Below are 19,962 nucleotides of genomic sequence, written 5' to 3'. Positions count from 1 at the left end.
CCAGCAACCGGTCCGGTGGAACAGAGGGCTAAGAGACAGAGGTCACTGCCCCCGGGCCCTAAATAGGTCCCCTGTCCCCGCCCTCTGTCCCACCGGAAACGCGTCACAGGATGCTCCGGAAGGGCTTACGCGGCCGGCCACCCCATTGGGTGGACCAGCTGCCAGGAACTCTAGCCGAGGTAGGAGCGGGGGCCGGGGGGCCGGGTCCTAAGTGCGCGCTCGTTTAGGCTTGCGCTTGTCATAGGACCCGGATCCCCCAGCATGCTCCCCGCTCCCACCCGATACTTGAGACCCACATTAAATCATCAACAGAGATTTGCGTGGGTGTAAAACGGCCATGTTTATTCTTTGACACTTCATAAACATGACGATGCATTTCAAATTCATTATTCAGTTATATCAACATAATTTTATTATTTATCAACATAATTTTATTCTTGTCTTTTTCTCTCTTCTTCAGCAAGATTCTCATCCTCCAGCACTAAGGGGCCATCCAGCTCGCATCTTCCCTGCCGAGCATCCACGCAGGTGCATCCACGCACCTGCGCCCATGAGGATTGGGCCCCAAACCTCTGATCCTTGTCCGTTCTCACCAGGGGCCCGCCCTCCGACCACCAGGCTGCCCAGGGACCCAGGAGGCTCGTAACCTGTCGCCCTAGCCTCCCCAGCCGGGGTCATATTTTCCACCGGGGAGCTTACCGTCTCCCCCCCTCAGTGCTGACCTAGGGAGTACGCAAGGCGGACTTCCGTCCATTCCGTCGGTCAATTTTACTGTTACAAGGTCTTTCTACCGCCACAAAGGTGACCAGGGCCCACAGGTCCGTCACCTTCCCCACCAGCGCTCCATGAAAGACCTACAGTCTCTAATCCCAGTATCCGTAGAAGTGTGTGCTAACTGTACTCCCTCTTTATGATACATCACCTCACTGTAAACCATTAGGTGTGGAATGTGCCGCGGGCGGCCCTTCACTGAGCACAACCCGGCCCATTCCCCCATTGAGCCGCCTCCCTCGAGACATTCCAGGCTCTTGGCCGCGCTCCGTGCCCTTCCTTGAGATCTCGCAACTCACCAAATTTCATCAATGTGACGCAAGTGGCCCTTCACTGAGCTCGACTTGGCCCATTGCAAGTGGGTCGGTTCACCGAAACCCTCCCGGCTCCTGGCTGCACCTGGGGCCCTCTGCCCTGCGTGGTGTCGCCCGACAGGCATACTCGTTCAGCAGCGCCTCATTGGCCGCCAGGCTCTCCAGTGACTCTCCCCTCTCGACAGGGCACACTAATGCACAGGAGAAAAAATAGCAAATTCAGACATAGTCATGACGAAGTCGTAACCCTTGTGCAAACGTCACTCATGCTCGATATGTGGCAAAACAAACTGACCACCCGCATGCCTAGTAACAACATTGGGGCACCGTATTATCATCCAGCCTCAGGATCCCGCCAGGTACGGTGTGAGAAATACCACCCCCGCGTTCAGCCGGACACAGTATTGTGTTGGACTCATTACCATTGTGAGTCATGACCCCCCCATGTCCCAACTAAAAATACAGCGGGATCCGTCAGGTAGTAATGAGATACATGTCTTTACCATGGTAACTATGACCTCACGGGTTCGGGCTGGCCCTGCCCAATCGTCACTACCTGCCAGTAGCATACAAAATGCGACCAGATAGTTCCGGCCAACCCACCAACATTGCACAGGGGCCTACAAAAATACGAAATGGCATGCAGTCCTGCGTACACCTTGATTGCATGGAGCACTGCCGAGCAAAGCCACGCGGTGCACCCACATATCTCAGGGGATCTATTTGTAACGCTTTTATTGTGAGACAGGGGCTGTATTATTAAACACGACTCTCCTAACACTGGAATTCCCGGCCGTGCCATTTTTCGTCCCTAGAACCGCGAGTTTTGTTCCCCCATTCAGTCACTAAATACGAATAAGTATTATATTATGTTTGCGCGAAAAAATTCCTCGCGCATACCCAGGAGCTCAGAGAGCTGCTGCCCACTGTATTTAACACTAGTTCGATTTATAATGCCAACCCGGCGCTCTTCGAAGACTGAACACGATTTTATTTTCGAAGTTGTGTTTGTACTAAGGGTATACGTGGGCCTATCACGCTACGGGAGTCTTGTTAAGGACTGTACACTGCGGCATTTATCCGTTATTAGTTTTAGGCCTAAAGTGGTGTTCGTACTAAGGATAACGCAAGGGCCTATGACGCTACGGGAGTCTTGTTAAGGACTATTCACTGGGTATTTATCCGGTTATCAATCTGGGAGGTGGACCACCATGTCCATGTTACACTTACCCCCCTGAATGTCACTCCCCTAGTTATAGTTCTGTCTGAAGATTAAACCGGCCTTTTCCGGTCTGATAAGGATGGGGACTAGGGCCAGTATTGTTCGATTAAGTGGTCTCTGGTATGCCCTTTTGTTTACCATTAAACTTGCACCGGGCACTTTCAAACCGGCAAAAGGCTGTGTAATGGTGTCGTACCATACCCCTTTCATTTATCAAACAGCTAAGCCTCGCGCCGCAGTTCCCGCCTGTTGGCAGAGGCATAAGTTGCCAGCTTTCAAACCTTGTAAGTTCGCAAGTAAGTGAGTAGGGTAAGAGTGCCGAGCCGCCTTCGCCATTGTGCCTGAGTGTAACAGGCACTTCATTATCATTGCATACCAATATCTCATAACATTGGTGCATCGCATCACCAACACTACCTGTATGTACCACGGCCCCCCAACCCCTGAGTAGGCCACCAGTCCATGCTGGTTTAAGGTGCGCCATCAGCAACATCGATTCTGCATCAGCCTCGTGACTGTGCGCTGATGAGCGATTACATTTATTTAAGCCCCCAGAGCTTCAAGGTGCATTAGTCAATAACGGGCATAAAATGTGTGTATATTTAACTGTGGTTTTTAACACGTTTTAACTGTCTCAGACCACTCGGTTCATATCATAGTGGTGAGAAACGACCTCCTGAAATACATCACTAATGTAAACGCAAAGCCCTTGAGGACGGTCGTGATGTACTAGCTTTCAGGTCCACTGTGTGTACGTTTTTCTTCAAACAAGACCGCTGCTTTGAAGGCTGTTGCCTAAGGGGTCCATCATATTCATTCGCATCTACCTAGCTAATGCCTTAAAGTCATTTAGTGAGCTAGGAGCAAGAACAAGTTGTTTGTGATTTGTGGAAGGTACTGCAACCCTACTGGGCTGGGCCCCCAATTAGAAATGTGAGGCTTGTTGTTGTCAGAGATATCTGTCTGAAAAAGGAAAACACTACTGAAGCATGTTTCCTTTAGCACAAGTTTTGTACAACGGGACAAAATCATAAATGCAGACACTTTTCTCCTATCACAAAACAAATACAGCACCCTTAAAGTTGTGTAGTTTGCTCTCCATGCAGGCAAGAGCCTCAGTCTCACCCAGGGGTAGTTAGCGCTATTGAAATATCTTCATAAAATACAAAAACAACCACAGTACCATACTCTGTAATGAAAGTGCTTAAATCCAATTATTATGAGTGGTGCGCTAAGTATAACTGCATATCACAATGAGGGGAGCAGGTAATCTGCCCAAGATCATACTGCTTGACATAGGACTCAAAAACAAGGTCCTAACTGCAGTACTAACCAAAGTACGTGTCCCCCTTATTACCAGGTTTGTGCTGTGCTCATCAAACCTTGAAAATACAACCAGTGCCTGACCAGGTGATGCAGAGAAACGTGATTGATTAGGGAATTTCTCCTTAGCATGGATCTAGGAAGTCTACGAACCAATGGTGCCAGGCAGTGACTAGACCGCATCAAGTTGCACTGTTGCAGTGTACTTCCCCTTGTGCGACTCATTTAGACATGTTCTCCGCACTTCCCTCTTCAGATAAAGGAATTCATCCCCGCCCTACTTCTCCTTGTTTGGTAAGAGCCGCCACAGAATATACACTCAACACACAGGCGGACACGGGGGAAATCGGGACACAAAGAGCTTTAACACATTTGTTTTAAAGCGCTACAATGGCTTTTTATTCCTGCTCATTGTTAGACTAGCCGACCCTAAAGGCCAACTGACAGCTGGTACCAGGCCCTTACAGATAACGTAAGCATGCGTATACCCCAGCGTACATTCGGGCTGAACAACAGATGTCTAATCAAATGTAATGTTAAACGGTAAAGGCATGGGACGAAGAGGTAATAATTTTCCAGTGTACACAAGTAGCATTTGCACCGCCCAAATCTCGTCAACAGGCAATGCAAAGCTGTGCAGGGTTAAAAGGTTATCTTTCCCTCCATGCATGAAGATAGAGGGAAGTGGCTCAACCAATATCCGGACTAAAAATTACGTACTCATTATTCCATATGAAATAGGACGCATTTTCCGTGTCATAATAAATTCTAGAGCAGAGGTTAGATAGCTGCTTTCAGTCGCCTATGACCAACAGTTCACCAAGTGTACACTCGTCACCCAGATGGGCATGTGCGCGCCTTGCCTGTAACACCAGTCTTAATGTATGTGCCCCAAGAAACCCTGCGTACACACCACTAAAACCAGCAACATTCCTCACACATTAAATCAATGTTTAAAAACGACACACATAGCAATCTGAAACCCTGGCAGCTATGGTTTTAAATAGCGTGAAGCATGAATCCGAGCGCCTTACCTAGCATCAATTACATTACATAAAGACACCATCATTTGTTGGGAGATTAAATGTTTTGCCCAGACTCACAGGATGGTTAGCGTGGATTCCGAGGCTCGAACCCACATCCCCAGTTCGTATAGCGTGAACATGAATAATGAATCAGAGCGCCTTACATAGCACCAGTTACATTACATAAAGACACCATCATTTGTTGGGAGATTAAATGTTTTGCCCTGACTCACAGGATGGTTAGCGTGGATACCGAGGCTCGAACCCATACCCCAGTTCGTATAGTAAACGGACCGGATTATCGAAAGTCTGGCTGATATTGAATTTCTTTACTCTGGCCTCAATTAAAAAATTTTTACAAACAAAGGGAAGGGGATCCCCGCACCCGGTCCCCACCCCCGACCGTCCACGTCGCCCAGAAAGGAGCCCGTGAGCCCAGGGCCCTGCCGGCAGCCGCAGACCACCGAAGCAACCTAGTCCCCGCACTACCTACAGAAACTCCGCGGCTGCACCCAGGCCCCCGAGCACACCCGACTCCTTACCTGGCGAGATGAACGGCCTCCGACCTCGACGCTCTTTCCCTCATCGTCCCTCGCCATGGAACTGCTGTGCTGACTCGCTGCCACCCGAGGATCTGCCGACCTCCGCCTCGATTAGAATGGGGATTTAAATTAAGTTAAATTATAAAAGGCGGGAAGTGGGGGAGGACGCTTCCGCGACCAGCAACCGGTCCGGTGGAACAGAGGGCTAAGAGACAGAGGTCACTGCCCCCGGGCCCTAAATAGGTCCCCTGTCCCCGCCCTCTGTCCCACCGGAAACGCGTCACAGGATGCTCCGGAAGGGCTTACGCGGCCGGCCACCCCATTGGGTGGACCAGCTGCCAGGAACTCTAGCCGAGGTAGGAGCGGGGGCCGGGGGGCCGGGTCCTAAGTGCGCGCTCGTTTAGGCTTGCGCTTGTCAAACTTTGATTTTAATACTGACTACATCAATGTAAGAGCTGCAGACACCGCAGGATACACTGCTTTATAGAGGCGCTATTAGCACACTATTACAGACATGACACTTTGAAGCTGAAAATTGCAGAATCCGTTCTTCTCCACCAGTTTCCTTCATTTCGGGTCATTTTCGATATGCAGATATCACCGATAGGTAATTTCCGTTTTTGGCCGAATCATCAGTTTCCCAAATATCTTAATGAAGGTTTATGCCTCGAAGGCGAACCCCAAATAATAAACTCCCCAAAAGTAAGCATCCTATAAACAGGAAAGCATTTTAGGTCACTGTAGCATAGATCTCTCCTTTGCTGGTTCACATATGGAGGATCACCTAAATAGATTTCATGTTTGCAGTTCTTATGTCTATAAGCTTCGAAGCACTTAACCTGCACACAAAATGAAGACACAGAAGGGGATCAAAAATAGAATGTAACTTTTCTGTAGTTTTTCGAAGATTCTCCCCCCCCCCATAAAGATGGTACGTTACGACGTCGTTAAAGATGAGGCTCGTTGAATCCATAGGCTATGATTCAAAAGGAGAAAGAAAGACCTCCTGACCTTAGGTTAGCATTATTGAACTCTTGTAGTTGACATTAGAAATGCCTGCAGCTACAGAGTTTGAATGTGTTCGCGTATACAGGCCAGTCAGCTTCTTTTATCCTCCCAACTCAACATTTGCCACCCGATTCCCAGCTAACTAAATCAGGCAAACTCTTTTACTTCATTGAAATACCTGCAGTCCCAAACGTCCGAAGGGGGAAAACAACCCCTCAGAGGTTCCGACTGGAAAAAAGAAACACCTTTGGACCCAATAGATATATACCATCTACAGTCTGCGAATTGGATTGTGGTGGCAGAAGTAGACCAATAAGTAAGCAGGAGGATTAGGAAGATTTTGGATAAAGACAGGTGACACATTAAAGCAGAGTGGCCAAGACCATCCCCAGAGGAGAAAGTGGACTCAACACCCAATATAGTTGGCAAGAAACTTCCATATTCATTACCAAATTTGTAAAAGAGACAAAAAAGGGACTGACTGTTCTGCAAATAATGCCAAGATAAGATCTTGTACATTGTGGCCTCATAACTAAGAATCTGGATATAGCAGAGGAGCCCAGGGAAACTTTGCAACAGAATCACCCAGGACACCCTGTCGGATGCAGGCAGTTCATGTGTCCTAAGAAACAGACTTCTCTCTGCTGATATCCACAGAAAGATGCATTCCTTTATAATAAAGATTGTCCCAAAGATGTGTGAGTCAGCTACCACTGGCTGAGGGCAGTCACTTTGGGATTCTCTTCATTAAAAAAATTAGCAAATTTGTCACCACCTTCTATTCAACAGTCTATGTGGAAAATGTGTGACCAGAATGTTTTCAAAGGGCCGATAGTATAGGAGTATGCTCAACAGGCCATCCACTCTATTTAGTCTCCCAGAAGTACCAAGCATAAAAAAAAACATTCCAGTGGCAGGACAAGAAAAGATTTGGCAGGTTCTTTCCAACCCAAATCATCTGCAGAGGCCGGGTGAAAGGAGGAACTTTTTGCAGTGCAAGAAACGTGCCAGGTGGTTTCACAGTAGAGACTAGCTCTTTTTCCCAGCAAAGAGTGGAAGGTTTTGATTATTTTTACACAGATGAAGGGAGATGATGGGCGATGCTTGGGTGCTGTAGACCATAGTGGACTTTCAGATAAAGTTCTATGGAACACCAAGACAGAGGAAAAGACCCACCCCCAAATCCTTTTCAGAAGAAGATTTGCTGATTATAGATCACGAAGTGGAAGCCCTTCTAGACAAAGAGGCAGTGGTGCCAGTTTCTTTGCACATATGGGGGTGCTAAACAACCTATACTTCGTCGAAAAGATGGACAAGGAGCGCCATCTGGCAATCAAGCTGAAATAATTCAAGAAATCTTCAGAGCCTGAGCTTCATTGTCAACACACAAAAATCCGAGTTCAAATCATCACAAAGGAGCAACTTCCTAGGCTTTGTTATAGCTGGGGTCCAACAAATGCTGAAGCTCTCCCAGAGGGAAAGGACACTCATCATCAGAACAGAAACTAGGAGGAGACTGCTTCCTTTGAAGTTTTTATCTTGGAAGATGATTGATTTGCTTTTTTTTGTTTTCATTTAGGGGGGGCTCAGACATAAGGGCTTTGGAAGTGTCAAAGATATTTTCAACCAGAAGGTGTGAGTTTTGAGGTAATAAAGCACACAAAGATAATGTCAAGGATGATGGTTTACCTTAGAATGAAGGTTCATGATAGTCTATGTGTGGTAAGGTGTTTGAAGGAGTATGAGAGTAGACCTTTCGAGTTGAGAGCTAATGGATGTACTCAGTTGTTGATATCTTTTAGACATCCTTATTGTGTAGTGTCTACACTTGCACTAGCTAGATGGGTTAGAGACGTAATGAGGAAGGCAGGCATGGATGTGAGTCATTATGGTGAACATTCTGCTAGAGGGGCAATGGAGAGCAAGGCTTATATGACCTGCAGTAGTCTTAGTGGTATAATGAAGGCAGTAGATTGGTCTAATCATACAACATTTAAGAAATGTTACTTTACACCTGTGGAAAATGCTGTAGATAATATTATGGATGGGCTTTGAACATGCATAATATTAGCCTCCATGACTTGACATAAAATGCAGATTTTCCACTGCTTTAATTGTTAGAAATTCAAGATTTTATTAAAGACACACAGGCTAATAACCCTCACATGGTCCTTCCAACCCTATTGATGTGTTTGAATTTTTGTTTTACAGGATAACATTAAGAAGGTGTCTAAAGAAAAAAGAGTGTTAATGTTAGGGAAAACAATTACGAATAAACAGCAGAAGAGATATTTTTTATTTAAGAGTTGAATTGAACTTTGCGTCATTTCGCAGCAAAAAGAAGAAAGATGGCTGCAGTTTCCAGGGTATAGGAATGTTCTTAGAAGTTTCAGAATGTTTAATGTTATAATTTTGATTCTGAGTTCAATTGTTGCTGCTGTTTATGAGGGCAATAAAGGGATTATGCATAATATTAGCCTCTGTGCCTTTAATAAACTCTTGATTTTCTAACCATTAAAACTGTGGAAAATCTGCACTAACCAGGACCTGCTTGGCTCATGTGCATGTTGTGCCCTCTTTAATGGACAACCACAATAATCAAAGGATTGTCACAGAAGCGTACACATTGGCACAAAAGGTTTTAGATGACCCCATATTTACATTCGAGCAACCTAGAAAACCTATGGGTCTAACATCTGAGTCATTTATCAGGAATAGAGCTATTGTCTCAACCACAGATTGGTAAGAGTACTAGCTCAAGGCGTCATCCAGAAGATGGTTAACCCTGTGTTAGCAAAGTGAATAGCTATATTGGATTCCCATCAATATCATGTATGATCAATATTCTCATGTGGTCCTCCGTCCTAGGTCTAGTGTCTCTAGATCATTGAGACAATATAGTACCATCTATGGACTCATAGTTTACACAAGCTAACACTTGGACAACCATAAGAATCTGATAAGACGGGTAGGTGCAGTGCAAAAAGAAAAGTGTGTGAAATATTAAAATAGGATAGAGAATCTCATTCCAATTTTTATTCTACCAAGACCTCTTCCTGACTAAAAACAAGGAACAGCGCAAAACAATACTCCTGCAGTTTATAATATATAATACCCATATTTACATTCCCTGGTGTTGATCATTCAAGATGATGATAGATATAAAACCAAAAGTATGTTTTACTTAATTTTGCCCTATTTTCTCAGGAGTTGCCAAGCAACAGTCCCCATACTCTTATCTTGGGGAATTCTCAAAAATAGAATTATGTCAGCTTTGATGGAAATTCTCTGCCGGTTTGATAAATCACGATCACATACAATGACACAATTGCAGTGCAATCATGGATGATTAATTAGATGGAAGATGGTATTATGGTTTGTTAGATAAATCCTTTACATACTTTTTGACTTCTCTAATGTGCTTCATGTGGATTACAGCTTTATTGGCATGCTCACATGATTTGATTCATGTATTCATTTAATTTATTTACGAGAACAAACCAAAGTTGTAAACTTTAGAGTACTGGGTTACATTTTTCAAAGCCTTACAAAAGCCTCTTATTTTTTTCCTTTTAGATAAGTTCATTAATGAAACACCGTTGCTCTCTTCCTGCTTCTTTCAGAGACATATGAATTTTAGTATTCAAAAAGGTGCGTAAAACATGATAATAGCTTGATATCAGTTTACAGAAGCTCAGTTACAAAATATTTTTGACTGCTAACAAAATACTTCCATTACAAGATAATCTATTTCAAAGTGCTAATGACATACACAAAGGTCCACATACATCTATCTGGATCCCTGAAGATATTTGGGAATATTGTTATTTGTGACATTGATGAAAAACTTTCCACTAGAGCCTCAGAAGGTCGGCAGGTGGAGTTACAATATACAGTTGCCCCCTCTATCTAATGCACGGTCAAGGACAAGCAACATTTGTAGCACACACCCAGTCAAGAACGGATGCAATAGCATTGTATCTGACTGTAGGACCTTAGCACCAAAACTGATTTAGTACATTTAAGTATATCACATAGCATATAGAAACAATACCTGATCACTGTATGTAGCAAATGAGGTACAGCACTAGCCTTACTTAAGTCTGAAACCAAAAACCAGTGCTGTAGATCTCTATTACCAATTTCGCTTACTCTCCTGTTTTCACTGTGGCCAACTTGGTTGCATCAAGCGCAGGATAAAATGGTGCGCCCAAGTACAGAAAATGTGATATCCCCAGTGCAGCAACAAGCTAGCACCTGCCCTGCATGCTGCACATTAATAAAAGACCTGCTGGCTGTTTTAAGTCTCCAATCTGCCTTTCACTATGCAAAAGGAAACCCATTCTGCATGTTAAAGGGAGGCTGAGATCCCCTACAGGTGGGTGCAGTGAGTGACTGCGCTCACTTGCAGGGGGATGTCTAGGGAGTCCCTTTGTCACCATTTGGTGCATTCAGAGGGGCTCCCAAAGAGAGCCCATTGATTCTGCATCACCTCTATTTGGTGTGCAATCAGTGTGCCCCCGACAACTCCTTAGCCTCTCTACCAGCATTTGTAATACAGCGTGGGTGCAGAGGTAAGGGATTTCCTGGTTTGCATAGGACCATGTCCACATGCCAATGTAGGAATGCCCCCTCATAAGTACCTTCAAGCAAAATGTGCACCAAGACCTGTACTATAGAAGGAGCTGCACAAGCATTTGCACCCTCTGCTATTGTGCCCATTGTGAGCCAGGGCCACCAATACCAGTTACGCACCTGAGGAACTCACTGTAATTCAGCACCCAGATTTTCTTAATAAAATAATCTATATATTTGAAGCTCATTCAGAAAACCATGCTGAAGGGACAGCAGTGACATGTTATCCACATAGGGCTTCTTTCCTACATTGGAATCGCTCTCTCTAGGGTACACATGACTTGCGTAGCACAGATATGTCAAAATAAATTTAAGTACATCAAATGTAACTTTTTAATTAAGTGTACAGGCTATGTTCTCAACCATGGGTAAATTGTACTTTATATTCTCATCTTCCTTCCTTAGTATACTACAAATAACCCTCAAAGGTTTACAGATTATTACAATGCATTTAGAATTCCTCTCTTAATAGTCAATATTCGTGTAACTTGAGTATAATCCTTGGTTATGAAGTTGAGTCAAAATTGATTTGGTATTCAGATTTCATGAATTCCAACGCGCTGCCTAATGGTCTTAGTGCATTTGAGGTTAAATATGTACACAGACATCTTTACTGGTTCAATCTGAAATATGTTATAGTGATAAGTTCAATGACTGTTTCCTGGTAGCTTTGATCATGAGCTCTCAGTGATAATAATCTGTCCAAAGTGACACAAACCCTTATCCTACCATGGAGCAAATTATCAGTGACATGATACTATAATCCTGCGCGTCGATTTACCAAAACGTTCTTTTTTCCCAGTTGAGGTACTGCTGCATCATTATGGGTTCCACATGCTGTAATGGCGAATTGCTCGGTAATTCTAGGTGTTCCCGCTTTGAGATGCAAAACTCAGAAACTTCCGATTTTATCCAAAGAAATATCTGCACGGAGCATCCACAATTTCATGCATTGCTTGCGCTTCCGATTTTGTCATAAACTTCTGTCTGTTCCTGAGTGAGGATTATTATGACCTTAGAACATGGGTCTATGTTTTAAATACCATGGCTTTGCCATTTTAAACATAAGTTGCCAACATTTGTAACAACATAAAAAGGAAGATAGGAATTACGTTTTTTGAATTGATACCTCTACATGTTACAAACTCATTTTTATAGAAGCAGGGAAGGCAGGTCAGTTTTAAAGTGTAATATACAATTTTATATATGTAAGACACTAGGTGGAGGTAGGCACATGTAGGAGATATGGTAATTGCTGCTATGGGCTATAACTGATTCAGAAAAGGGGGTGGTGATGAACAGAGTGTCTGAATTAAGCAGACCACTCTTACCCAGTCCAAAGATCAGGGCTTGATCCATCACCGTTATTTAGCTCACTGCACCATCCCAGCTCAGAACCTGGCTACATGCAATTAGTCTGTCCCTGGCCCAGTGCATCATGGGAACAGGCAGACCAAACTACCAAGCCAATTCTTCACCAGAAAGGAGACAAGCTTCCGGGGACCGGTTTCTGGCATTTCAGCCGTCGTCGGCCCGGCTTGCTTGAATCCTGATGGTGCAGTGAGCAAGGGACTCATGTCTGAGTATACCCTGCCACACCTATAGTGGCCAAAAACGATTCAGAAAAGGGGGTGGTGATGAACAGAGTGTCTGAATTAAGCAGACCACTCTTACCCAGTCCAAAGATCAGGGCTTGATCCATCACCGTTATTTAGCTCACTGCACCATCCCAGCTCAGAACCTGGCTATATGCAAATTAGTCTGTCCCTGGCCCAGTGCATCATGGGAACAGGGCAGACCAAACTACCAAGCCAATTCTTCACCAGAAAGGAGACAAGCTTCCGGGGACCGGTTTCTGGCATTTCAGCCGTCGTCGGCCCGGCTTGCTTGAATCCTGATGGTGCAGTGAGCAAGGGACTCATGTCTGAGTATACCCTGCCACACCTATAGTGGCCAAAAACGATTCAGAAAAGGGGGTGGTGATGAACAGAGTGTCTGAATTAAGTACACCACTCTTACCCAGTCCAAAGATCAGGGCTTGATCCATCACCGTTATTTAGCTCACTGCACCATCCCAGCTCAGAACCTGGCTATATGCAAATTAGTCTGTCCCTGGCCCAGTGCATCATGGGAACAGGGCAGACCAAACTACCAAGCCAATTCTTCACCAGAACTATAACTGAGCTTGTACAAAGGTTACCCATAGACTACCCGGAGCAGTGACTCTATAAAACAATCCTTTGACTGGGACAGTGCAAGCATAAAATTAGCTGGAACTGTGTTTTTTAGCCCTTCTTGTAAGTATTTTTAGCTTATCCACCCTGCAGCCAAAAGTATAACACTGACCCAGCAAACCTGTTTGTATCACAGCTTGCACAAGGATTTAAGTTTTGTTGTCCTGTTGGCACCCTTGACTGCTCCAAGGGTAGCCTAGAACTCAACACTGCCAGAGGTGATAGAGGTGCAAGAAACAACGTACACACAAAGCAAGTCTTGACAAAGCCAACATTGGCAGGCTGCTGTAATGGTTGCATTTCCTTTTACTTGAAAGCATGTGGCACAAAAATAAAAACCAAAAGCAGAAACACCTAAACGTGGCCTACATATGCCTTTTATAATTGTTTTTTAAATAACAATCGTATACATTTTGATTGAACAGTACAACTGCTTCCAGAAAGACAGACCACTCATAACAGGAATGAAAATACTGTTAGTTCTAATGCACTCTATAGAAAATTATGATTGTAAATGATGCAAAGAAATGGTACTATTGGCTTTGAATTCCTGTAACTCAAAGACATAGTGTAAACACATTAGGATGTATAATAAAATAAAATAAACATATAAAGCAAAGAAAGAAGGTAGCATTAGCAAAGAACACTTCTTTTTAGGCAGATATCCACATCAGGCACACTGCAAGAGCCAATTGCTGAAGTGAGCTGACTCATTGCTTCATACTGTATGTTGTGGCGAACAGAAGTAAAATGTGAATGAGGGTTGAACAGTCCAATGGATGAATAGGGCACACCCAAAGCGGATCTATGTTTGTGTTGCAAAGTGCCCCCTTCATAGGTGAACACCCATGGTTTTCTTCTGGGTTTTTTTAGACTCACCTGCTGTAACGTTTGAACTGCAACACTGTGATACTGCTATCCAGAGCCCAATGTATGTGCTCTGACCCATAAAACAAAGTCAAAATTGCCCTAAAGCCTGATTTGGCATATTTTAATTTACTAAACCGCCATTGTATATGGTGCAATAACTACACCTATGGCATCTAAAATTGAATGTCACATTTGGACTTAAGCACTATATTGTGCAATCCACCTTGTTACCCTGAAAACACGCCTTATGTCTCTACTGAGGCCTGGTTCCCTGCAGCATGAACATTCTGATGTTTCCAGAAGTCCTATGGAAGGAAATGCCACTTTTTGTATGATTCCCCCTCACATTTTTGGACTGATGATGCTGGCTTTTGAACTCTGGAGTTCACTGGGCCCTGCTGACCAGGTCCCAGCGCATGTGCTCAGACCCCTGAAAGTGTATCAGCAATTGGCTAACACCAGATTGGCATATTTAACATACCTGGAAGTCTCTAGAATACAGTACAAAGTGTACCCAGGGCTTGTAAAATAAATGTCTCTAGTGGACTGCAGCGCTTATTGTGCCAACACTGCAGTGACAATGAGAAAACACAGCTGTAGGTCTGCCATTGCAGCCTAGTCAGGCAGCTTTTAAACTGCCAAGTTAACATGGAAAAATAAACCTTTTTCCTAAGTCCAAGCCTCCCTTTATAACGTTTGTAGGTCAACCCTAAGGTAGGCCTTGAAAGTACTTAAGCAGGGTGCAGAATATTAAAAAGAAGGACATGATCTTGAGTTTTGCACTTTCTGACAGTAAAAACACCCCAGTGTCATTATTACTGTAGAGGGGCTGGTAGACTAATTGGCACAAGATTATACTAGGCCAGCCGGTAAATGCTAACTTCCATTTGGGACAACCTTGAGAAACTAGGTTGTAGGTTGAGGGTGGTGAAACATAATTCAACCAACAGCGACAATCCTCATCAGGGTGAACCACAAAAACCCCCACTAAATTAACCCGTGCCTAACCGTCTGTTAGCTTGAAAAAAAAACTGGCAGGTTTAACTTAGCGGCAATGTGTAAAGTATTGAAGCAGTACTTGAACAGTAATGAAGTGAAAACACAAACTTACATTTTAATTCATTATTTGAAATCAAAATAAAAATTCCAATCAGTAGAACAGGAGATAAGTAATTCTAAATATTTTGGTAAAAATAGTGCGTAAGAGCACAAGACGCATAACTGTGGTTACGCCGGACCGGGTCGAATTCATAAGTTCAGGTTAGGCCGGCTAAAAATTGTACCTTATGTGCTTGGTGCAAGGTGTGATGCGGGGTCCCACGTCAAGCTGTGCCGCACTGCATTGGTTTCGATAAGGAGCTGCAAGATCCATGTCAATTTCTGCCAGTTAGCTGCGAAGGCCGCATTGCAGGTTTGTGTGTCGGGTTGCATCGGTTTTGAGGAAGACCACAGCTGGGTCGGCAGAATACCTTTATCCCCACTTCCAAGGGTCCAATACAAAAGAGGGAACACTTGAGTGGTTACAACTTACAGCCGGCAGAGTCCAGGTGCAAGATAGTTAGAGCCTTTTCTGTCCCTGAGGCTCTGATCATAAGGCCAGCCAACTAGTCCTTGGAGTCACTCTGGTGGTCCTGGGTTGAAGGTGCTGGTCCAGTCCTTCTTCCTATGGAAGCAGAGCAGTGCTTCTTGCAGCAGAGCAGTAGGGCAGCACAGCAGCTCTTCTCCTGAGTCGTCCACATATTTTGAAATCATCTGGAGAGTGGCTCTGTGGGTCCAATATTTATACCTGGTTGGGAGAAACTTTTGGAGTTTCTCCCTGAAGAGGTGAGGTGTCTAAACCTACCTGCCTCCCTGCCCTAGACCCAGCCAATCAAATCAGAGATTGCCCATCCTGCCAACACCCTCTATTATGATGCTGTCTGGAAGGAATACACAAAGGCCAACTGCCACTCAGACCTAGTCATGTGATCCGGGAACAGGCTCCATGCACCAAATGGTTAGAGAACAAAAGTGCCAACTTTCTAAAAGTGAAAACAACAGATTGACGGAATGCTGAACAATGCAAACATTCACCCCGACTCACAGATCTGGGTTTAGTCCCTAGTTTCTTGGTCACCACCTCAGTTTGGACCCAGCCATATGCAAATCAGTCTTACCCTTGCTCCTCATGGGAACATTCCAGCCCAAGCTGCGGAGCCAGGTCCTCACTAGAGTGGAAACAAGCAACCAGGGACCGGTTTTGGTGTATACATTTTTTCTTTACAGTTTGTTTTTATTACACAATGTTGGCAAGATGGTTAAAGCTAAACTAAAATCTAGTAACAAGATGAGAATCTTAACATCCATATGGAATTTGAAAACTAATTAGGATGCTAAAACTTGGACACCAATATATGAAATGAGATAAGATTTTGAAATAGTCAATCAATTCCTTTGACAAATAAATCCTGTCCGCTTGTGCTAACCACTCTTCAACTCTGGTCAAGACATATGTGCCAAAAGTGGCGAATAGCAAAAAAACGGGACCCCCTCTAACCGTATTTTAGGCCAGGAAAAGAGGGGATTTAAAGTCTTTACAATACTAGATATTTCCCTCATAGCCTATACTTCATTTTCATTTGAACATTGTTCATATTAGCTTAAACAAACATCAGAATACAACAGTGACACATGTAATCATCTTGGTGTTATTTTTATTTTATCAAAAGCTTGTTTCTCTTTTTCTGAAGATGAAAATATATTTTTTCTTTTCTTTGGGCACTTTTTTAAACAAACATATTATAAATAATTATTTCTTAGCTTTACATGGTTATAAATCCATCCTCATTGGTTAATAAGTTTACAGATCAAGAAATTACATAAAAGTACATAACAAAAGAAATACTTTTTAGAAAAAAACACACAATCCCCCTGGTTAGAATTTAATAAATACAACCATACAACAATCATTCAAATTCATCCACTTTCACACCACCACATACATCCTGTATCTGTACACAGTTGAGTGTAATGAGTGGTCAGGAAAAACCTGCCACAACTTGAACCACAATACCATGCTCGGGGTTCCACACAAGGTCGACGCGCGTTTCGGTGGGGTTGAGATGTAAAGACCACCTTCCTCAGGACCTATCCAGATAATCACTCCAAACTTGCAATGACCAGGGAGTAAATATATTGTTTATTCAAAAATCCAGATTTCAAAGGACTCATATAGAGTTCCAAAACCGGGGTCCAGCCGGATCGCCAGTTAGAAGTATCACAGAGTTCCAATAGTTCTGTCGTTGTCACATATAATTATCATTGTACTCAAATATTTGATTCAGAGAACATCATCTCATGGGAGTATTCGCAGGCAGGCATACAAATAATTGTCCTCAAACAATGGATAATCTTATAGCGTTGATCTTTTAATTATCATTCATGGTCTTCAGTAAAACAATTTTTTGACATGCGGATACCTTCTGCACTTTATCCTTCATTAGATTTTCCTGGTTCCTCTGTGCCGGCTGCCCAATGACACTTTAAACAAAAGTGGCGTATATACATATTGCTCATTATTATGGGAATTGGAAGGGGATCCATTAACTTTACACAAACAAATTGTCTGCCTCAGGTGATTTTGTGTAAGTGTCGACAAAGGTTATGCAAATCTTTATTCTAGTTGCAAATACAAAATCAAACCTGCCTTGGTCTCGATACTTTCCCTAAGATATTTACTGACGGATTGGGACCCAGATCATGAGCCCCTTGCCTGCTGCAATCCCTGACCAGATATATATTTACTAAGCAAAACTACATTTTTTGTCATGTCAGTCAATCAATCAATTAGTACTTGTAGAGTACGGCTTATCACCTGTTAGCGTTTACAGGCGCTCGATTGCTGGACTTAGTCAAAAAGGCAGATCTTGAGTTTATTCCTGAAGTGACCATATTTGTATTGATTGTTGTGTAAAGATAACTTGTAGAAAAGAAATGGCTTGTGTTTCCCAATAATTCTCCTACAGTCGTCTTCTCTGTTTGATAGTCTTACTGTTGTGTACGCTAGTTGTATTTCATTGTTTGCAAAATTGTAAATGAAACTTCAAACCAATCTTAACTCCTTGGACGCTCATGACGAGCTCAGCTCGTCATGATGTACACCTCCATACACTCATGACGAGCTGAGCTCGTCATGAACAATGGGATTTTAAAAAATCCAGCATTGACAGTTCTTGAAATACTGAGGTGATGTTTTTCTTACATTACCAAAGAAAACCTTTCACTTTGAGTGACGGGCAGATTGAATGGACCACCATGGCTTTGCTTCAGCTAAATCCTCCTGAGCCACATTATCAAAAAATAACAATGCTTTCGGTTACCGCAGGGTTGGAGAGCAATACAAAATGCCCGTTAGCATGTGTAATGTTCATCCTTGCAATGAAATATAAACTTTAGAAATACTGGAAATCTCGTGCCCTAAACTAAAATAATACTGCGCCCTACTCTAAAATATTTTAATGAATAGAAGGGTCAGCATGTCTGATGCAAAAAGTATGTTACATTTCCTTTTCTTCTCCAAATCATGTATGCAGGGCTTTAAAAACAAAACCCCTCCCAGTAGAAAGGTAGGTAGCATGGTTACAACACATGCTCTACCTTTAGACCAATACAGCACAATGAAAGAATGGGGAGGCTTACCCTAGAGAAAGCTATGGCCTTGGAATTAATATCTTCTTCCAAATGCACCAGCACATTCTTTCCTAAAGAGATCCGAGCAATAGTTACCACTGATCACAATAATATGTTTCAAATTGAGTTTGTAAAAGGCCTTTGGTTGTATTCCCTTACATGAATATCCTCAAAAACACAAAGCCTGCATTTAGGAAGCTTGTTGGTACTCTAGAAAGCAACCATATTTTACATTTCCATTTCAATAACTAGTACAACTATGTTGACCTATCCTCATAAGAATGACTTGAATTCATCTTACAAGAGTATTTAGGGGAGGAAATGATCAGTTAACATTTGTGTGCGATTTTCAGTGTACTAAGGATGGCAATGATGAGAATGTAAATAAAATTTAATTGAACTATTGAGGAGAAACAACACCAGCTACAGGATCAGAAAGTTGCATTTGATAGAGTCAAGTATATCAACTGGTCGTACACATTTGGACATACCTATGCTATGCAGGTCAGGTGCGTCCAGCACCTCATTGTATGTGCACGAGCCGGGTACATATGTAACGCTAGCCAAATTCCATTCTAGGACAGAGGCCTGTTGGGGACTACAGGTCAGTTATTGTGTGCATTGGGCATGTGTTTCTGAATATGCCTCAAATATATGCAGTGGTGTAGCTAGGCCATTTGACACCCTTGGTGGTCCCAACATTTGCTGCCCCATGGCGGCAGTAATGGCGGAGGGGTTACACAATCCAAGTAACCCTGACTATCAGGCCTACAGACGTCTTGTGAAGACCTGGCTCTTTTCTCAGGTCTAATCCCTTAGGTCTGGTCCCCTGCTTATTCTTTCTCCAGCGCTGGGACGCCTCTTTGCCGAGGCAGTCATGCGCTTTACAAGTATTTTAATCTAATCTAATGTAATCAGGCTAGAAGTCAAACACAGACAGAGTTTACAGAGAATCCTTAAGATGTTATAGCTTAACATTAATTCTAGTATTGCTTCTGTGGGAGATTAAAATTCAAGAATTACATCATTAATTCAGTTCTTTGAGCGTGGCAGTCAGAGCATTATGGGTTATTGTTGCATGCATTAAAACATAAAATGAGCAGTTGGCGCTCCTCTACATGGTCTTTACCAAACCAGATAATAAATATCTAATTGCCCCTTGCAACTGAAACGCAGGATCAAACAGGGCATCTTTTTGAGACTGTTCAAAAATGAATACCTGCAGTGCTTAACTTGAGCTGGTGGGACCCACCGGCACTCATTTTTGGGGAACAACCTTTATTTTTCCTCATTAAACGGTCGCCAGAGCATGAGAGAGGAAAACACAGAAGGAGGAAACGAGGAAGAAAA

The 19,962-nt window shown here is 43.3% G+C and overlaps 1 long non-coding RNA gene across 1 annotated transcript in view; it reads right to left on the bottom strand.

The window, feature by feature from the left end:
• The window catches only part of LOC147751394 (uncharacterized), a 575,722-nt gene that overhangs the window by 46,887 nt on the left and 508,873 nt on the right, over positions 1-19,962 (bottom strand). The gene's annotated exons all lie outside the window — the stretch shown is intronic.

The sequence above is a fragment of the Lissotriton vulgaris genome, chromosome 1_1, assembly GCF_964263255.1.
Source record: "Lissotriton vulgaris chromosome 1_1, aLisVul1.2, whole genome shotgun sequence".
Classification (NCBI taxonomy): domain Eukaryota; kingdom Metazoa; phylum Chordata; class Amphibia; order Caudata; family Salamandridae; genus Lissotriton; species Lissotriton vulgaris.
This window is presented reverse-complemented; position numbering and strand designations above follow the sequence as displayed.